The sequence below is a fragment of the Leucopleurus acutus genome (genome assembly GCF_964270905.1).
Source record: "Leucopleurus acutus genome assembly, chromosome: 7".
Lineage (NCBI taxonomy): Eukaryota > Metazoa > Chordata > Mammalia > Artiodactyla > Delphinidae > Leucopleurus > Leucopleurus acutus.
In genome coordinates this window covers 10,316,518-10,337,141 of record NC_139150.1, presented here as the reverse complement: position 1 = coordinate 10,337,141, position 20,624 = coordinate 10,316,518, and the positions used below count along the sequence as shown (strand labels likewise).

Sequence of the window (20,624 nt, the reverse complement as noted above, 5' to 3'; positions counted from 1 at the left end):
CACCACATATTTTTATATGAGAAAAGTAAAGTGAATGAAGCCAGTTAAAAAGAAAAAGAGAGACATAAACGTCTGGGGGGGGGGAGGGGGGCGGCGTGATGTGTACATAAGTATACTCCCCAGTTCTGTAAATCTGTCTAGTGAGAGGGCCTGGGAACAGTGACCATTCCCCCCCAAGACCCCCACCAATGGTATGAACATACCTAGCACCCAAATCTTGGCTTCTAACACCATTCTCCAATAAAGAGAACCAGAGCTCCTTGGAGAATTGTAATTGTCTAATTACAGCCCTGGAGCAGAAAAAGTACAAGATGAATCTGGAATATCCTGTGCCAGAGAGCAATAAAGTGCTCAAAGAATGACAGACACATAAGAAAAGGATATAGGACTTAAGTGTCCATCAACAGATGAATGATAAAGAAAATGTGGTATATGTACACAATGGAATATTATTCAGTCATGAAAAGGGGAAGTCCTGCTATTTGCAACAACATGGATGGACCTTGACAGCATTATGCTAAGTTAAATAAGTTACACAGAGAAAGACATATACTGTATGATCTTACTTATATGTGGAATCTTACAGAAAAAAACAAACTCATAGAAACAGAGAATAGATTGGTGGTTTCTGCAAGTGGGGGTGGGGAGTGATAGAAAACTGTGAAGGTGGTCGAAGGGTACAAACTTCCACTTATAAGATAAATAAGTTCTGGGGATGTAATCTACAATATGGTGACTATAGCTAACAATATTGTATTATACATTTGAAAGTTGCCAACAAAGTAGATCTTAGTTCTTATCACAAGAAAAAAATTTTTGTAACTGTGTGAGGTGATGGATGATAACCAAACTTATTGTGGTAATCATTTTGCAGTATATAATACATCAAATCATTATGTGTACACCTTAAACTAATAGAATGTTATATGTTAATGACATCTCAATAAAACTGGGATAAATAAATGAATAAAAAATAAAATCAAGCATTACAAAAGGACCTAGGATCTAGCTTGAGGGAGCATCCACTAACCAAATTGGGGATAATTTCAGCATCAAAACAAATAATGATAGTAATGGATTATAACCTATTAAATAAGAAATGATAAAGCAATACTGACATAAGTGAATGAATAAATATAAAGTTTGATAGTGTATGGGATAGTTTCAGAGTACTTGCACACAAAATACACATTAATTCCAAAAGGAAAAAGTAACATCACAACAATGAAATCTGGCAGACATCAACTTGATTAAGTGACCAAAGTGAACATCATTCATAATCAGACAAATCAAAGTCCTCTACCACCTGATAGGATGAGAAGTGATTTTCCTGCCAAAGAGACCTAATCATGAGGAAACAGACAAAACCAAATTGGGAGAGATATTCTACAAATAACCAAACTGTAATCTTCAAATATGTCAAGGATATTCCCCCAAAGAAAAGGGAAGACTGAAGTGCGATGCCTGATTCAGAGCTGGATCTTTCTGCTGTAAAGGATGTTATTGGGACAAGTGGTGAAGCTTGAATGGAATCTGAGAAATAGATGGTAGTAATACATCAATGTTAATTAGGAAAAAATATGAAACCTGGAATTCCCTGGCAGTCCAGTGGTTAGGACTGCACTTCCACTTCAGGGGCCACAGGTTCAATCCCTGGTCGGGGAGCTAAGATCCTGCATGCCGCGCAGTGTGCCACCCCCCCCCCAAAAAAAAAGAAAGAAAGAAAAAAACCTTACCAGTAACCAACGGAAAAAAAACCCTAATACAACAAAGTTAGCACATTAAAAATATACTAATTATTTAGCACACTAAATGTGTCAACAGATGAATGGATAAAAAAGATGTGGTATATATATATATATATATACAATAGAATATTACTCAGCCATAAAAAAGAATGAAATAATGCCATTTGCAGCAACCTAGAGATGAATGTAGAGATTATCATACTAACTGCAGTCAGACAGAGAAAGACAAATATCATATGATATCAATTATGTGTGGAATCTAGAAAATGATACAAATGAACTTATTAACAAAACAGAAATAGACCCACAGACATAGAAAACAAACTTACCATTACCAAAGGGGAAGGGGAGGGATCAATTAGGAGTTTGATATTAGCAGATATAAACTACTATATATAGAATAAACAACAAAGTCCTACTGTATAGCACACAGAACTATATTCGATATCTTATAATAAACCATAATGGAAAAAGAATATGAAAATGAATATATATAATACCTACTTTGTTGTACACCAGAAGTTAACACAACATTGTAAATCAACTATACTTCAATTAAAAAATAATATGCTGCAACTAAGACGCGGTGCAGCCAAATAAATAGTTTTTAAAAACAAAAATAATAATAATAAAAAAGAAAAGTCTATAAAATTTTCGAAAGGCAAAATAAAGTAATGAACATACAAAAAAATATGCTAATTACTGCAGTTGAGTATGCACTGAAACCAGCATATTCACTAGGGGCAGTGTAAAATAGTGCAGACCCTTGAGATTCACTGTATGTATCGGGGGATACATTTATTCTTTCTATTAGACTCAGCAATTACACTTCTGGAAACTTATCTTAAGGAACATGTTAACCATCATTACTGATAAATTACTCATAACACAGGGAACTGGTGTTCCCCTCCACCCTCCACTCTCACATAATTACCTATTTTTCAACCTCACTGAAATACGGGCAAGTCTCTGAACCAATTCTACTCTTACATAACATCACAATTTTACACGTTATTCTCTTCGCCTATTTTGGTCACCTGGCAAGTTTATATTCATAGTTTAAGATATTACTCAAATGACACCTTTTCAGACTTTCCTTGAAAACCTAATCTCTCCCTGGCACTTACATATGATCAAGTCGGTAGAGGCTTCTCCAGTGACACCATAAAAAGTTATACATGATACAACTGTTTGTTAAAAAAAGTCTGTCTCACTGTCTAGACCTACACTGTCCGAAACTATAATTACTGGCCACATGTGGCTACTGAGCACTTGAAACATGGCTACTCTAAGTTGGGATGTGTTGTAAATGTAAAATACACCAAATTTAGAAGATTTAGCATGAAAAAAGATGTAAAAATCTCAGTAATAGTTTTTATATTGTTACATGTTGAAATAATGTTTTGGTTATTTAGTAAAATAAAATACATTATTAAAACTAGTTTCATCAGTTTCTTTTTACTTTTTAATCTGATCATATTTCTTTATCCACCAATTTTATTTTATTATTATTTTTTTATTGAAGTATAGTTGATTTACAATGTTGTGTTAGCTTCTGGTATACAGCAAAGTGATTCAGTTACACATAAATATACATACTCTTTTTCATATTGTTTTCCATTATGGTTTATTACAAGATATTGAATATAGTTCCCTGTGTTATACAGTAGGACCTTGTGGTTTATCTGTTTGTTTGTTTGTTTTAATGTCGGTTCATTGGTTTGTTTATTTATTTTTGGCTGTGTTGGGTTCCCGTTTCTGTGCGAGGGCTTTCTCCAGTTGAGGCAAGCAGGGGCCACTCTTCATCGCGGTGTGCGGGCCTCTCACTATCGTGGCCTCTCTTATTGTGGAGCACAGGCTCCAGACACACAGGCTCAGTAGTTGTGGCTCACGGGCTTAGTTGCTCCGCGGCATGTGGGATCTTCCCAGACCAGGGCTCGAACCCGTGTCCCCTGCATCGGCAGGGAGATTCTCAACCACTGCACCACCAGGGAAGCCTAGTTTATCTGTTTTATATGTAGTAGTTTTTATCAGCTAATCCCAAACTCCTAATTTATCCTCCCAACTTTCCCCTTTGGTAACCATAAATTTGTTGGGTTTTTTTTTTTGCTATGTCTGTGAGTCTGTTTGTTTTGTAAATAAGTTCATTTGTATCATTTTTTAGATTCCACACATTAAGTGATATCACATGATATCTTTGTCTGATTTACTTCACTTAGTATGATAATCTCTAGGATCATTCATGTTGCTGCAAATGGCATTATTTCATTCTTTTTTATGGCTGAGTAATATTCCACGGTATATATATACCACATCTTTTATCCACTCATCTGTCGATGGACATTTCGGTTGCTTCCATGTCTTGGCTATTGTAAATAATGCTGCGATGAACACTGGGGTGCATGCATCTTTTTGAATTTAGAGTCTGCTCCAGCTACATGCCCAGGAGTTGGACTGCTGGATCACATGCCAACTCTATTTTTAGTTTTTTAAGGAACTTCCATACTGTTCTCCATAGTGGCTGCACCATTAATGTGATTGTATTTCTATCAAACAGATATAAAGCTGTCAATGTTCATAGATGATACAAACCTCTCCATAGAAATTGCAAAAGAACCTACAGATAAATTATTAGAATTAACCAGTGAAATTAGCAAAGTTGCTGGATATAAGGTGAATTATAAAAAGGCAACTGGAAAGGGGACCTTCAAGATGGTAGAGGAGTAAGACGTGGAGATCACCTTCCTCCCAACAAATACATCAAAAATACATCTACATGTGGAACAACTCCTACAGAACACCTACTGAACGTCGGCAGAAGACCTCAGACTTCCCAAAAGGCAAGAAACTCCCCATGTACCTGGGTAGGGCAAAAGAAAAAAGAAAGAACAGAGACAAAATAGGGACAGGACCTGCACCTCTGAGAGGGAGCTGTGAAGGAGGAAAAGTTTCCACACACTAGGAAGCCCCTTCACTAGTGGAGACGGGGGGTGGGGTGGGCGGCGGGGGGATGCTTAGGAGCCACGGAGGAGAGCGCAGCAATAGGGGTGCAGAGGGCAAAGCGGAGAGATTCCTGCACAGAGGATCAGTGCCAACCAGCCTGAGAGGCTTGTCTGCTCACCCACTGGGACGGGTTGGGGCTGGGAGCTGAGGATCGGGCTTTGGAGGTCAGACGCCAGGGAGGGGACTGGGGTTGGCTGTGTGAACACTGACTGAAGGGGGCTACTGCACCATAGCTAGCTGGGAGGGAGCCCAGGAAAAAGTCTGGAACTGCCTAAAAGGCAAGAGACCATTGTTTCGGGGTGCGTGAGGAGAGGGGATTCCTTCCTTGTCTGCCCAAAGAAAGCAGAGCACCGCCTAAATGAGCTTCAGAGATGGGTGCGGGCTGCGCTATCAGCTCAGACTGCAGAGATGGCCATGAAATGTTAACGCTGCTGCTGCAGCCACCAAGAATCCCACTATCCACACCTCCCTGGGAGTCTGTGCAGTCCGTCACTGCCAGGGTCCCGTGACCCAGGGAAAAATTCCCCGGGAGAACACACGGCAGGCCTCAAGCTGTTGCAATGTCATGCTGGCCTCTGCCACCGCAGGCTTGCCCCGCATTCCAATTATAACTACAGTACCCCTCCCTCCCCCTGGCCTGAATGAGCAAGAGCCCCCTAATCAGCTGCTGCTTTAACCACGTCCTATCTGGATGGGAACAGATGCCTGAGGGCGACCTACACGCAGGGGCAGGGCCAAATCCAAAGCTGAACCCCAGGAGCTGTGCGGAGAAAGAAGAGAAAGGGAAATCTCTCCCAGCAGCCTCAGGAGCAGTGGATTAAATCCCCACAATTAACTTGATGTATGCTGCATCTGTGGAATACCTGAACAGACAACGAATCATCCCAAAATTGAGGCAACAGACTTCGGCAGCAACTGTAGACTAGGGGTTTGCTGTCTGTGACTGATTTGTTTCTGATTTTTATGTTTACCTTAGTACAGTTTTTAGCACTTGCTATCATTGGTGGATTTGTTTATTAGTTTGGTTGCTCTCTTCTTCTTTTTTGTATTATTATTTTTGTGTTTTTTATTTTAATAATATTTTTTCTTTCTTTTTTTCCCCCTTTTCTTCTGAGCCATGTGGCTGACAGGGTCTTGGTGCTCCGGCCTGGTGTCTGGCCTGAGCCTCTGAGGTGGGAGAGCTGAGTTCAGGACACTGGACTACCAGAGACCTCCCAGTCCCACGTGATATCAATTGGTGAGAGCTCTCCCAGAGATCTCCGTCTAAACGCTAAGACCCAGCTCCACCCAATGATCAGCAAGCTCCAGTGCTGGACACCCCATGCCAAGCAACTAGCATGACAGGAACACAACCCCACCCCTGAGCAGAGAGGTTGCCTAAAATCGTACTAAGTTCACAGACACCCCAAAACACACCACTGGACACAGCCCTGCCCACCAGAAAGACAAGATCCAGCCCCACCCACCAGAACACAGGCACCAGTCCCCTCCACCAGGAAGCCTACACAAGCCACTGAACCAACCTCACCCACTGGGAGCAGACACCAAAAGCAACGGGAACTACGAACCTGCAGCCTGCGAAAAGGAGACACCAAACACAGTTAAACAAAATGAGAAGACAGGGAAATATGTAGCAGATGAAGAGGCAAGGTAAAAACCCACTGGACCAAACAAATGAAGAGGAAACAGGCAGTCTACCTGAAAAAGAATTCAGAGTAATGATAATAAAGATGATCCAAAATCTTGGAAATAGAATGGAGAAAATACAAGAAATGTTTAACAAGACCTAGAAGAACTAAAGAGCAAACAACAATGATGAACAACACAATAAATGAAATTAAAAATTCTCTACAAGGAATCAACAGCAGAATAACTGAGGCAGAAGAACAGATAAATGACCTGGAAGACAAAATAGTGGAAATAACTACTGCAGAGCAGAATAAAGAAAAAAGAATGAAAAGAATTGAGTACAGTCTCAGAGACCTCTGGGACAACATTAAACGCACCAACATTTGAATTATAGCGGTCCCAGAAGAAGAGAAAAGGAAAGGGTCTGAGAAAATATTTGAAGAGATTATAGTTGAAAACTTCCCTACTATGGGAAAGGAAATAGCCAATCAAGTCCAGGAAGTGCCGAGAGTCCCATACAGCATAAACCAAGGAGAAATACGCCAAGACACATATTAAGCAAACTATCAAAAATTAAATACAAAGAAAAAATATTAAAAGCATAAAGGGAAAAGCAACAAATAACATACAAGGGAATCCCCATAAGGTTAACAGCTGATCTTTCAGCAGAATCTCTGCAAGCCAGAAGGGAGTGGCAGGACATATTGAAAGAGATGAAAGAGAAAAACCTACAACCAACATTACACTACCCAAAAAAGGATCTCATTTAGACTTTACGGAGAAATTAAAGCCTTTACAGGCAAGCAAAAGTGAAGAGAATTCAGCACCACCAAACCAGCTTTAAAACAAATGCTAAAGGAACTTCTCTAGGCAGAAAACACAGAGAAGGAAAAGACCTACAAAAACAAACCCAAAACAACTAAGAAAATGGTAATACGAACATACATATCAATAATTACCTTAAATGTAAATGGTTTAAAGCTCCAACCAAAATACACAGACTGGCTGAATAGATACAAAAACAAGCCCCATATATATGCTGTCTACAAGAGACCCACTTCAGACCTAGGGACACATACAGACTGAAAGTGAGGGGATGAAGAAAGATATTCCATGCAAATGGAAATCAAAAGAAAGCTGGAGTAGCAATTCTCATATCAGACAAAATACACTTTAAAATAAAGACTATTAGAAGAGACAAAGAAGGACACTACATAATGATCAAGGGATCAATCCAAGAAGAAGATATAACAATTGTAAATATTTATGCACCCAACACAGGAGCACCTCGATACATAAGGCAAATACTAACAGCCATAAAAGGGGAAATCGACAGTAACACAATCATAGTAGGGGACTTTAACACCCCACTTTCACCAACGGACAGATCATGCAAAATGAAAATAAATACGGAAACACAAGCTTTAAATGACATATCAAACAAGATGGACTTAATTGATACTTCTAAGACATTCCATCCAGAAACAACAGAAGACACTTTCTTCTCAAGTGCTCGTGGAACATTCTCCAGTATAGATCACTTCTTGGGCCACAAATCAAGGCTTGGTAAATTTAAGAAAATTGAAATTGTATCAAGTATCTTTTCTGACCACAACGTTATGAGACTAGATATCAATTACAGGAAAAAAACTGTAAAAAAGGGCTTCCCTGGTGGCGCAGTGGTTCAGAGTCCGCCTGCTGATGCAGAGGACATGGATTCGTGCCCTGGTCTGGGAAGATCCCACATGCCGTGGAGCAGCTGGGCCTGTGAGCCATGACCGCTGAGCCTGCGCATCCCGAGCCTGTGCTCCGCAACGGGAGAGGCCACAACGGTGAGAGGCCCGCGTACCGCAAAAAAAAAAAAAAAAAAAAACAACTAAAAAATACAAACACATGGAGGCTAAACAATATGCTACTAAATAACCAAGAGATCACTGAAGAAATCAAAGAGGAAATCAGAAAATACCTAGAAACAAATGACAATGAAAACACGATGACCCAAAACCTATGGGATGCAGCAAAAGCAGTTCTAACAGGGAAGTTTATAGCAATACAATCCTACCTCAAGAAACAAGAAAAATCTCAAATAAATAACCTAACCTTAAACCTAAGCAATTAGAGAAAGAAGAACAAAAAAACCCCAAACATAGCAGAAGGAAAGAAATCATGAAGATAAGATCAGAAATAAATGAAAAAGAAATGAAAGAAACAATAGCAAAGATCAATAAAACTAAAAGCTGGTTCTCTGAGAAGATAAACAAAATTAATAAACCATTAGCCAGACTCATCAAGAAAAAAAGGGAGAAGACTCAAATCAACAGAATTAAAAATGAAAAAGGAGAAGTAACAACTGACACTGCAGAAATACAAAGGATCATGAGAGATTACTACAAGCAACTATATGCCAATAAAATGGACAACCTGGAAGAAATGGACAAATTCTTAGAAAAGCACAACCTTCCAAGACTGAACCAGGAAGAAATAGAAAATATAAACAGACCAATCACAAGCACTGAAATTGAAACTGTGATTAAAAATCTTCCAACAAACCAAAGCCCAGGACCAGATGGATTCACAGGCAAATTCTATCAAACATTTAGAGAAGAGCTAACACCTATCCTTCTCAAACTCTTCCAAAATATGGCAGAGGCAGGAACAATCCCAAACTCATTCTACGAGGCCCCCATCACCCTGATACCAAGACCAGACAAAGATGTCACAGAAAACTACAGGCCAATATCACTGATGAACACAGATGCAAAAATCCTCAACAAAATACTAGCAAACAGAATCCAACAGCATATTAAAAGGATCATACACCATGATCAAGTGGGGTTTATCCCAGGAATGCAAGGATTCTTCAATATATGCAAATCAATCAATGTGATACACCATATTAACAAACTGAAGGAAAAAAACCATATGATAATCTCAATAGAAGCAGAAAAAGCTTTTGACAAAATTCAACACCCATTTATGATAAAAACTCTCCAGAAAGTGGGCATAGAGGGAACCTACCTCAACATAATAATGGCCATATAGGACAAACTGAAAGCCAACATTATCAATGGTGAAAAACTGAAACCATTTCCTCTAAGATCAGGAACAAGACAAGGTTGCCCACACTCACCGCTATTATTCAACAAAGTTTTGGAAGTTTTAGCCACAGCAATCTAAGAAGAAAAAGGTATAAAAGGAATCCAAATCGGAAAAGAAGAAGTAAAACTGTCACTGTTTGCAGATGACATGATACTATACATAGAGGATCCTAAAGATGCTACCAGAAAACTACTAGGGCTAATCAGTGAATGTGGTAAAGTAGCAGGATACAAAATTAATGCACAGAGATCTCTTGCATTTCTATACACTAATGATGAAAAATCTGAAAGTGAAATTAAGGAAACACTCCCATTTACCATTGCAACAAAAAGAATAAAACACCTAGGAATAAACCTACCTAAAGAGACAAAAGACCTGTATGCAGAAAACTACAAGACACTGATGAAAGAAATTAAAGATGATACCAACAGATGGAGAGATATACCATGTTCCTGGATTGGAAGAACCAACATTGTGAAAATGACTATACTACCCAAAGCAATCTACAGATTCAATACAATCCCTGTCAAACTACCAATGTCATTTTTCACAAAAATGAACAAAAAATTTTTGTTTTGCTCATTAGAACAAACAAAAAATCACACAATTTGTATGGAAACACAAAAGAACCCGAATAGCCAAAGCAATCTAGAGAAAGAAAAACGGAGCTGGAGGAATCAGGCTCCCTGACTTCAGACTACACTACAAAGCTACAGTAATCAAGACAGTATGGTACTGGCACAAAAACAGAAATATAGATTAATGGAACAGGACAGAACGCCCAGAGATAAACCCACACACAAATGGTCACCTTATCTTTGATAAGGGAGGCAAGAATATACAATAGAGAAAAGACAACCTCTTCAATAAGTGGTTCTGGGAAAACTGGACAGCAAACTGGACAGCTACATGTAAAAGAATGAAATTAGAACACTCCCTAACACCGTATACAAAAATAAACTCAAAATGGATTAAAGACCTAAATGTAAGGTCAGACACTCTAAAACTCTTAGAGGAAAACATAGGCAGAACACTCTTTGACATAAATCACAGCAAGATCCTTTTTGACCCACCTCCTAGAGAAATGGAAATAAAAACAAAAATAAACAAATGGGACCTAATGAAACTTCAAAGCTTTTGCACATCAAAGGAAACAATAAACAAGGTGAAAAGACAACTCTCAGAATGGGAGAAAATATTTGCAAACGAAGCAGCTGACAAAGGATTAATCTCCAAAATATACAAGCAGCTCATGCAGCTCAATATCAAAAAAACAAACAATCCAATCCAAAAATGGGCAGAAGATGTAAATAGACATTTCTCCAAAGAAGATATACAGATTGCCAGCAAACACATGAAAGGATGCTCAACCTCACTAATATTGGAGAAATGCAAATCAAAACTGCAATGAAGTATCACCTCACACTGGTCAGAACGGCCCTCATCAAAAAATCTACAAACAATAAATGCTGGAGAGGGTATGGAGAAAAGGGAACCCTCTTGCACTGTTGGTGGGAATGTAAATTGATACAGCCACTACGGAGAACAGTATGGAGGTTCCGTAAAAAACTAAAAATAGAACTACCATATGACCCAACAATCCCAATACTGGGCATATACCCTGAGAAAACCATAATTCAGAAAGAGTCGTGTACCACAACGTTTATTGTGGCACTATTTACAATAGCCAGAACATGGAAGCAATCTAACTGTCCACCAACAGATGAATGGATAAAGAAAATGTGGCACATATATACAATGGAATATTACTCAGCCATAAAATGAAACGAAACCGAGTTATTTGTAGTGAGGTGGATGGACATAGAGTCTGTCATACAGAGTGAAGTAAGTCAGAAAGAGAAAAACAAATACTGTATGCTAACACATATATATGGAATCTAAAAGAAAAAAAAAAAGTTCTGACGAACTTAGGGGCAGGACAGGAATAAAGACGCAGACATAGAGAATGGGCTTGAGGACAAGGGGAGGGGGAATGGTAAGCTGGGACAAAGTGAGAGAGTAGCACTGACATATATACACTACCAAAGGTAAAATAGATAGCTAGTGGGAAGCAGCCGCATAGCACAGGGAGATCAGCTCGGTGCTTTGTGACCACCTAGAGGAGTGGGATAGGGAGTGTGGGAGGGAGACGCAAGAGGGAGGGGATATGGGGATATATGTATACATATAGCTGATTCACTGTGTTATACAGCAGAAACTAACACAACATTGTAAAGCAATTATACTCAAATAAAGATATTTCTAAAAAATTTTAAAAAATAAAAAGGCAACTGTATTTCTATATCCTAAGATAAATAATTAGAAAGTGAAACTTTAAAGAAAATTAAAGCATTGACATTAGCACCAAATAATACCAAATAACTAGGAATAAATATAATGCAGATGTGTAAGACCTCATCACAGAAGACTGTAAAACTCTGAGAGGTAAATTAAAGAAAAATTAAGAATATGCCATTTTTTTTACTGGAAGCTTGAAAATTATAAACACATCAATTCTCCCTAAATTGGTCTATAGATTTAATGCAGTACTAATCAAAATCTTAATAAACTTATTCAGATTTGTGGTAATGGACAAGTTGATTCTATAATTTATATGGAAATGCCAAGAGCCAACAGCAGCTAAATTAATCTTGAAGAACAAGATGGGAAGACTTACTCCACTGGATATCAAAAATTTTATAAAGTTCCAGGATTGAAGACTGTGGTACTGGTGCAGGAAGAGAAAAGCAGACCAATATGACAGAACAGAGTTGAGAAATGACCCACAAGTAAACAGATACTCGATTTATAACAAAGGTAGCAGTGTAAAACAATGAGAAAAAATAGTTTATCATAAAATAAAAAACAGAAGTAAAGAAAGGAAGAGAAAAAGAGCTAGTGTGGGGTCAACTGGGTATCTAAATTAAAAGAAAAAACATGAATCTTGAGTCCTACTTATGTCATACACAAAAATAAATTCTAGGTATACTGTGGATATAAATGTAAAAGGTAAAATAAAGTAGTACTTATATGATAATATAAGAAGCTATCTTTATGACCATGGGGTAAAAACTGATTTCTTAAACAGATCACCAAAAGTACTCATCATGAAGGAAAAATTGGACAATTTAAAAAATGAAGTATGTATTGTGTTGCTCAAAAGACACCATTAAGAAAGTGAAAAGACAAGTCACAGAGTAAAAGAAGATGTTTGCAATATATATATTTGACAAAGGACTTGTAACCAAAATAATAAATGAAGAACCCCTATAAATCAGTAAGAAAAAACAATCAATCCAATAAAAAAGGAGACAGTAGGCAAAAGGCTTGAATAGACACTTCACAAAGGGGATGGCCAAATGAAAGGGTGCTGACTTTCATTAGTCGTCAGAGAAATGCAATTAAAGCCAAACGACACATCTACCAGAATGTCTCGAATAGTTTTTAAAAACCTGATAATCCCACATGTTGGAAGAATGTGCAGGACCATGAGCTACTAGAAAACTATTTAGCAGTATCTACTAATGTGTACTCAGCAACTAGGAAAATATACCAAGAGATAGGCACCATGTGTGCACCAAAAGACATTTACAAGTATGTTCACAGAAGTAAAATTTGTAACTGCCAAAATCTGGAAGCAATCAAGTATCTATCAATAATGAATTAGATAAATAAGTGGAATACTATATAGTATAATGAAAATGAACGCACTACAGCCACCTGCAACAACATGGATGGACCCAGCATAATGCTGAGTGAAAGGAAGCAGACCCAGAAGAACACATATCATATGACTCCAATACACAAGGCACAAAACAGATAAAATTAGACCTTGGTATTTGACAGACTGATCAAGATAGTGGTTACTTTTAGGGAGGAGGCAGGAAATAACAGGAATGCTAAAAATATTTTATTTTTTGACCTGGAGTTAACGTTGTGAAAATTCATTAAGCCATACATTTATTATGTATAAAGAAAGAAGGAAGAGGAAGGACAAACACCAGACTCAGGTGGTTTTTAAAGGAAGTTTTACAGGGGCTTCCCTGGTGGCTCAGTGGTTAAGAATCCGCCTGCCAATTCAGGGGACATGGGTTCAAGCCCTGGTCCAGGCAGATCCCACATGCCACGGGGCATCTAAGCCCGTGCACCACAGCTACTGAGCCTGCGCTCTAGAGCCTGCAAGCCACAACTACCGAAGCCAGCGTGCCACAACTACTGAGCTCACATGCTGCAACTACTGAAGCCCACACGCCTAGAGCCCGTGCTCCACAACAAGAGAAGCCACCACAATGAGAAGCCCACATACTGCAACGAAGAGTAGCCCCCACTCGCCGCAACTAGAGAAAGCCCGTGCGCAGCAGTGAAGACCCAACACAGCTAAAAATAAAATAAAATTTAAAACGTACGTTTTACCAAACGCTTGAAAAACGTAACACTGAGTATACTTCCCTTCCAAGATTCATTTTAATAAAGCTAATATAATTTTGACACCAAGGTCAAAAGAAGGGCAATACAAAAAAGCAGAACAAGACAAAGTCCATATTATATAAACAGTTGTTACTGCCTCAAATGTTTGTAATATTAATTTTGACACCAAGGGCAAAAGAAGGGCAATACAAAAAAGCAGAATAACAGTCAAAGTTCATATTATATAAACAGTTGTTACTGCCTCAAATGTTTGTAATGTTAATAGATTATGGATAATTGAAATTTTAATATAAAGCGGCAAACAAAATTTCACTGGTTTACTACAAAATAAATGGTAAATTAAGACTTATGAATGAAATATATAGGTGTCTATGTCAATTATTTGGGGAAAATACATAATATATGGTAATCTATAAACATTAGTTCTGTAGACATTTATGGGAAGCATATGTGCAAACATACCACATGGGTAACAATAAAAGATGATACAGGGCTTCCCTGTTGGCGCAGTGGTTGAGACTCCGCCTGCCGATGCAGGGGACACGGGTTCATGCCCCGGTCTGGGAAGATCCCACATGCCGCGGAGCGGCTAAGCCCGTGAGCCATGGCCGCTGAGCCTGCGCGTCCAGAGCCTGCGCGTCCGGAGCCTGTGCTCCGCAACGGGAGAGGCCACAACAGTGAGAGGCCCGTGTACAGCAAAAAAAAAAAAAAAGATGATACAAAGAAAAGGACATATTTTGTTGTGGGTTATGTTGTTGTGGGTTAAATTGTGTTGTGGGTTAAATTGTGTCCCCCTGCAAAAAAAAAAAGATGTTGAACTCCTTACCCCTTGTACTGTCAATGTAAACTTATTTGGAAATAGGGTGTTTGCAGATATAATTAAGATTTAAGTTAACAAGAGGTCATATTGGAATAGAGTAAGCCCTTAATCCAATATGACTAGTATCCTTATAAGCTGAGGAAAAAAGACATAGAGACAGACACCCACAGAGAGGAGAATGCCATGTGAAGACACAGACACAGAGGGAAGAGCTAAATGAAGAAAGAGACAGAGATTGGAATTATGTAGCTACAAGCCAAGGAACAGCCAGAAGCTAGACAAGAGGCATGGAACAGATTCTCCCTCTGAGCTTCAAAAAAGGAACCAATTCTGCCAGTACCCTGACTTTGGACTTACGGCCTCCTGCAGTATGAGAGCACAAATTTCTCTTGTTGTAAACAACCCAGTTTGTGGTAATTTATTACAGCAGCCCTAGGACACCAATCCATATGTGATACAGTCCTAACACAGATTACAAAATAGGCACAGAAGCATAAGAGCACTGAATGCACACAACTGCTCAAAGACTTGTTCTGCTAAGTACAGAGCACCTGGCAAATTATTGATCTGCCTTGTTGACAATTTCTTTTTAAAGGAAGTCTTGACAAAAGCAACAAGAGAAACTGCTACTCTGGACTGAATTCTAAGTAAATGGTGAGCAATACAAAAGCATGAAAGAAATCTATGCAGAGTCACAACAGCAGCAGAAAGGGCCTCAGAATAAGACAGAAGAAGCATTCCTGTTCCAAACACTTTCTAGTTTTGTGACTGTAAACAAACAAAAAACTTTAGCTAACACTGAGCTGCACATTTTTAATCCACAAAAACAAGCAATGTACACTTGTTCTGCTACCTTAGATAACTGCTGTGAAGACAGGTGTGAAAGAAGACTGAAAACACTATATAATGTATCATACCACCATCATTATTATTCTGCAGTTTAGTGATGTTTCAAAAAGATAGGGAACAACCCTGTGATTAGACCTAAAAGGGAAACAGGTCGAGAAAAGAATGGAAGTACACAGGAAATGAAACCAAAGTATAATAAAAAAGATTTATTCTGACAAAGTAGAGAAGATATTTATAGAAATCACATGGTAGGAAAGAGACATTTTCTTATGCATTCAGATTTTTTAAGACAGGTAAAAGAGATGGAATGGCTATATAATTAAGCATCAGCATTAGAGAGTCTCACACATATGTTTTCTCAGCTATAAAAATGGAATATTAATAATAGCTTCCTCATAAAGCTGTTGGACAATAAAATGAACTAATGGATATAAAATTGCCCTGTAAATTATAGTGTACTTTAAAATTATTAGTTGTAAAATTGTTATAAATGCACTCAAAACAGAGCATAAATTGAAAAATAGCAAGTACAAAACAATGTTGAATGTGTGTGTGTGTGTATGTGGGGGTTGATTATGACGGTTTTGCTATATTCAATGAAAAAGGAACAAGAAGCTACTGCTTCAGATGGCATTCCTATAATAGGAACCAAATAGAGTGCAAAGCATCTTCACGTATCAAAGAGAGCAGAAAAATATCCTAAATTATATACAAATTATTTTCTGAAAACAATTTTTCTGACTTACTCCAACATGCAATTGCAGTTAAGTTTCAAGCTATAACAACAATTCTTTGAGAAATGCATAAGTACCAAACTGCTCATGGTTCAATACAGAAAGAGACTGAATGAACTGAGGGCAAAGAGAGGTTAAGAAAAAAAAGCCAAAAGAGCGAAGGCATGGAGCAGAGGTGATATACAGACATAGCCAGAAGGCCATTTGTAAGATATTGTCCAGGAGACTATACATATATCATTTTGCCTACCAAATGTGGAGAAACAGAAGTGTTTACCTAATACATCCGCATATGCAAATTCCAGTACTTATTCAACTGAGACATAGCACACAGCCTAAAAGAAAGGAAAGGAAGCCTATCACTCAGTCAGCCATCTAAACAGAACAACTATCCGGACTTCCCTGGTGATGCAGTGGTTAGAAGTCCACCTGCCAATGCAGGACACGGGTTCGATCCCTGGTCTGGAAGGATCCCACATGCCGTGGAGCAACTAAGCCCGTGTGCCATGACTGCTGATCCTGCGCTCTAGAGACGACAAGCCACGACTGCTGAGACTTCGTGCCACAGCTACTGAGGCCCGCGTGCCTGGAGCTCATGCTCCGCAACGGGAGAAGCCACCGCAATGAGAAGCCTGCGCACCGCAATGAAGAGCAGCCCCCGCTCGCCGCAACTAGCCCACGCACAGCAATGAAGACCCAACGCAGCCAAAAATAAATAAATTAAATAAATAAATTTTAAAAAATAAAATGAAAAGAACAACTATCAACAAGATACATGCAAAGGCTATTTATGAAGCTAATGGGGCAGGAAACACAAAACTATGTAAAATGAAAGAAAGTAACAAATATTTATACCCTGGAGAATGATGTGAGGAAACATGACTTGAAGCAGCCTGGGGCTAATAAATCATAAAAACTGTTTTGGGTGGAAAACCTACAGAGGCAGCAGTCAAATACTATGTAGATCAATTTAAAGGGCCATTTACGCACAACACAAAAACTCGAGAGGGAACAAGACGTTCAGGCAAGAGTCTCAATCAGCTACCACGACACTACTCCTATTCAGTAGGTAAAGAAGCGCAGGCCACACAGACTTTTCCTTCTTTTTTTTCTTTATAATTAATTTTTATTGGAGTATAGTTGCTTTACAATGCAGACTTTTCCTTCTTAATCACATACAAAGACAGCAGAAGCAGCAGCCAAAGGTCACGTAGACAATACGCTAAACAGGTACTATGGGGACTTCCCTGGTGGTCGAGTGGGTAAGACTGTGCTCCCAATGCAGGGGGCCCAGGTTTAATCCCTGGTCAGGAAACTAGATCCCGCATGCCGCAATTAAGAAACCCGCATACCACAACTAAGAGTCCACAGGCCGCAACAAAGAAGCCTGCATGCCACAACTAAGAGTCCGCATGCTGCAATGAAGAAGTCCGCATGCCACAACTAAAGATCCCTCATGCTGCAACAAAGATCCCTCATGCTGCAACGAAGATCCCGCGTGCCGCAACGAAGACCTGGTGTAGCCTAAGTAAATAAATAAATAATAAATTAGCAAAGAAGAAAAACAGGTACCATGCAAATCATTTGAGGCCACCCAAAACCAACATCTCGGCATACTCTGAGAGAAGGCTGTTAGTCATCCAAATGTTAGTTAGGTCATACCTGATTTGTATTAAGAAGAATTAAAGGGGCTTCCCTGGTGGCACAGTGGCTAAGAATCTGCCTGCCAATGTGGGGGACACAGGTTCACGCCCTGTTCTGGGAAGATCCCACATGCTGTGAAGCAACTAAGCCTGTGCACCACAACTGCTGAGCCTGCGCTGCAGAGTCTGCACACCACAACTACTGAAGCCCAAGTGCCACAACTACTGAAGCCCATGTGCCGCAACTACTGAGCCTGTGTGCTGCAACTACTGAAGCCCGTGTGCCTAGAGCCCATGCTCTGCAACAAGAGAAGCCACCACAATGAGAAGCCCACGTACCACAACGAAGAGTAGCCCCTGCTCACCACAACTAAAGAAAGCCCGTGTGCAGCAATCAAGACCCAATGCAGCCAAAAATTAATTAATTACAAAAAAGAACTAGTGACTTCGCTGGTGGCGCAGTGGTTAAGAGTCCTCCTGCCAATGCAGGGGACACAGGTTCGAGCTCTAGTCCGGGAAGATGCCACATGCTGTGGAGCAACTAAGCCCATGCGCCACAACTACTGAGCCCGCGTGCCACAACTACTGAAGCCCGTGCTCCTACAGCCTGTGTTCCACAACAAAAGAAGCCACTGCAATGAGAAGCCCACGCAATGCAACAAAGTGTAGCCCCCCACTCACTGCAACTAGAGAAAGCCTGTGTACAACAACGAAGACCCAATGCAGCCAATAAATAAATAATTTTTTTAAAAAACTAAAAAAAAAGATAGTTGTGATTTATACTGTAACAATTTTGCTTTCCTAAATTGCATTTTTTATCTGCAATAAGCTGGAAGCAGAAGTAAGAAAATAATAAACTTTTCAACAAAAGAGAAAGTTATTGTTTCTTTTAGCAATAACTGATTGGAGACATCTATATCTATATATGATATATATGTTACAACTTTATTGAGATATGATTCATATACCAGGCAATTTACCTATTTAAGAGTACAAGTCAGTGGTTTTTAATATATTCCTAAGTTTTGCAACCATCACCACATCCACCTTTAGAAATTTTCATCACCCCCCGAAGAAACCCCAGATTCATTAGCAGTCATATCCCCATTTTGCCCCCAAATCTTCTCCCTCCAACCCTGGGCAACTACTAGTCTACTTTTGGTCTCTATGCATTTAACTTCTGGATATTTCATGTAAATGGAATCATACAATATATGACCTTTTCTGACTGGCTTCTTCACTTAGCATAATATTTTCAAGGGTCATCCACATTGTAGCATATATCAGTACTTCATTCTTTTTATGGCTGAATAATATTCCATTATACAGGTATACCATATTTTGTTAATCCAATCATCAGCTGATGGACATTTGTACTGATTTCACTTTTTACCTATTATGAATAATGCCACCATGAACATTTGTATACAAGTTTTTGTGCGGCCATGTTTTCATTTCCTTTGGGTATACACCAACCAGTAAAATTGCTGGGTCATACAGTAACTCTGTGCTTAACCTTCTGAGGAACTACCAGACTGTTCTCCAAAATGGGTGCACCATTTTATAATTGCAGCATGCATGAGGGATCCTACTTCTCCATATCCTTGCCAACACTGTCTTTTTCATTCTAGCCATTCCACTGGGTATGAAGTAGTATCTCACCGTGGTTTTGATTTGCATTTCCCTGATGGCTAGTAATGTTGAGTATCCTTCCATGTGCTTATTGGTCCTTTATATACCTTCTTTGAAGAAATGACTACTCAGATCCTTTGCCTATTTTAGGGGTTATTTGTTTTTGCTATTATTGAGTTGTAAGAGTTCATTTATTTATTCTAGATATAAGTACCTTACCAGAGACTTCCCTGGTGGTCAAGTGATTAAGACTCCATGCTCCCAATGCAGGGGGCTGGGGCTCGATCCCTGGTCAGGGAACCAGATCCCACATGCCACAACTAAGAGCCTGCATGCCACAACGAAGATCACACATGCAGCACCAAACATCCCGCATGTTGCAACTTAAGACCTGGTACAGTCAAATAAATAAACAAATATTTTTAAATAAATAAATAAATAAGTACCTTACCAGCTATATGATTTGCAAATATATTCTCCCTTTTTCTGGTTTGTCTCATCACTTTCTTAGGTTGATATATTTCTATTTTTTCTTTTGTCGCTTTAACCTTTATTTTTATCAAAATAATAGATACAGAATTAGCAATTCACAGTACCCAAAAACACTTAAATAAAAAGCAGCAGCCCACTGGCTCACCCTTCCTCCACCAGCTCCATACCACCAGCAACAACAACTTTCAACTCTTCTGGCTGATTCACCTGGTAGTTTCCCTAGATAAGCCTACATAAGAAGCATTTCTTGCAATTGCTTGATTCATCCATTTTTGACATTACAGATTTTCTAAAATAACAAATAAGGAATTAGTTCTCTTATACTTCTAGAACCCCTCCCAATATTGTTATATCATTATTTGGGGTTAAATCAGTGAATCTTTAAATTATATACCTTCCAGTTAAATCAATAATTAATGTTTAAATAATGAACACTTTTATAACTTCATTATATGGCATCAAATAGGGTATTAAGAGAGAGGGAAGATCAGCATATAATTGAGAAAGATCCTCAGACATCTTTAACTGATAGGAGGCTGCACTTCTT

The 20,624-nt window shown here is 38.9% G+C and overlaps 1 protein-coding gene across 1 annotated transcript in view; it reads right to left on the bottom strand.

Moving 5' to 3' along the window:
* SCAI (suppressor of cancer cell invasion) overlaps positions 1-20,624 on the bottom strand; it is a gene marked incomplete at its 5' end in the record, with an annotated part of 135,728 nt that overhangs the window by 71,671 nt on the left and 43,433 nt on the right. The window lies entirely within an intron of this gene.